This window comes from Octopus bimaculoides, chromosome 9, assembly GCF_001194135.2.
Source record: "Octopus bimaculoides isolate UCB-OBI-ISO-001 chromosome 9, ASM119413v2, whole genome shotgun sequence".
In the NCBI taxonomy this organism is placed as follows: domain Eukaryota; kingdom Metazoa; phylum Mollusca; class Cephalopoda; order Octopoda; family Octopodidae; genus Octopus; species Octopus bimaculoides.
In genome coordinates, this window is record NC_068989.1 from 75,577,521 (window position 1) to 75,579,513 (window position 1,993).

General features: G+C 35.8%; 1 protein-coding gene across 1 annotated transcript in view; it reads right to left on the bottom strand.

The window, feature by feature from the left end:
• The window catches only part of LOC106869761 (uncharacterized), a 15,148-nt gene that overhangs the window by 12,691 nt on the left and 464 nt on the right, over positions 1 to 1,993 (bottom strand). The window lies entirely within an intron of this gene.

The following is a 1,993-nucleotide window of genomic DNA, read 5'->3' on the forward strand; positions in this document are numbered from 1 at the left end:
TATATATATAATAACCCACCCACATGTATACGGTATGTATGTGTGTGAGTGTGAGTGTGAGTGTGTGTGTGTGTGTGTGTGTGTGTGTGTGTGCATATTGTGGATATACATAAAGTCATGAATTTTATATTTGTTTCAAAATACATACATAGTTGTTTCCAAATTGTTATTTTCTCGGCAAATGCATAATCTTTGAGTATTTCTTGATAGCCATAGCAAACATTTAATATATTCATACACATACGTACGAATGCGTGAGTGTATAAAATAAATAAATACAAATAAATACATCAATGAATAAATAAATATGGTTTTGAAAATTATTAGAAAGGATCAGACCATCTTAAAACTATTCCGTATTCTACTCCGGGTGTATGCCTTCTCTGAACTCCAGATCTACCTTTTCCAAGTCGAAATCAAAGGGTCTTCACAGCCAAGCCTGATACGCTTCTATCACCCCGCTCTTTCAGAAAATTTCCGTGGGACCAACATTTCTTTCGCCACCTCACCCATCTTTGGCTTCATGCGGTATCATTTCTTTTTTAGTTTTATCTCTTATCTATTTCAGTCATTGTACTATGGCCATGCTGGTGCAGCGCCTTGTTGAGAAGTAGATTTTTTTTCGGCTCAAAGTGGATGAGTCCTGTACTCAAATATTTCCTTACATAGGTCTTTAGTTTCTTTTAGTTAAGGAGACCGGGCTCACACTGGAGCACCGCCTTTTAGCGAAGATACAAAGCTGTAATTGTCTTTTCGTTTTGTCTGATGGACGAATAAATCAGAATTGAAAATTAAAATTAAAGATGGTAGCGAGCTGGAAGAATCGTTAGCACGCCGGTGAAAATGCTTAGCGGCATTTCTCCCATTATTATGTTCTGAGTTCAAATTCCGCCGAGGTCAACTTTGCCTTTCATTCCTTCAGGGTCGATAAAATAAATACCAGTCGAGCAGTGGGTTCGATATAAATGACTTACCCCATCCACTAACTTGCTGGCATTGTGCCAGAATTTGCAACCATTATGTAAAGTAGCAATAGTAGAGTTCAATATTCCATTGAAGGTTTGACTATTTTATCGGGGTCGATAAAATAGATACCAGTTGTATAGTGGAATCGATGTAATCGATTTAAGCTCGCCCCACAAATTATTTGGTCTTGTGCCAAAATTTGAAACCTGTATCGAATTTCTGGTACTTATTTTATCGAAATCAAAAGGATGAAAAGCGGAGATAGCATTAGGTCCTTGACTCTTAAATTATTAATAAGACTTATTGCCAAAATTAAAAGCATGACTAAAAAAAGTGACCTCATCCGCTAAATTCTACAGAGATGAATCAGGGGAATGTCTTTAGTACATAAATAATTTATATAATTTTCTTTTTTTTTCACAAAAAAATTTAACTACATTCTTGTTTTTATAAATTTCTTATACAATCTTATGCAAACTTGTTAGAATCAAACTTTAGACAACGTGAACATCTGTCTAAATACACACACACTCGCATACACACACGTACCTACATATATACGTACAAGCATACGCACGTACAACCCACTACACACATATACATTAAAAGAACGCTTGAATCGCTCTGTGTAATTGCTTTTAAAATATGATTTTTCTATCAACGTGAAATGAAATGCCTTGCTATTCAGACAGCAATCGAAAGAAGGCTTTAGGGTCGCGCGTGCCTACACACACACACACACACACACACACACACACACACACACACACATACACACACTATATGCCTCTATGTGTGTATGTGTGCGTGCGCGCACGTATGCGTATGTGTGCGAATTTATGCATGCTAAAGAGACTTTGAACCACCTTGTATAGTTGCGTATAAAATAATAACCAAACGAAAAGAATCCATTATGTTATTCGCAAAGCTTTCAATTTCGTCGTTTTCTTTCATTAAGAACGTAACTACTTGAAGTGGCAAGAATTATTAACAGCAAACATTATAAGTTAAAAACTTATATATATAT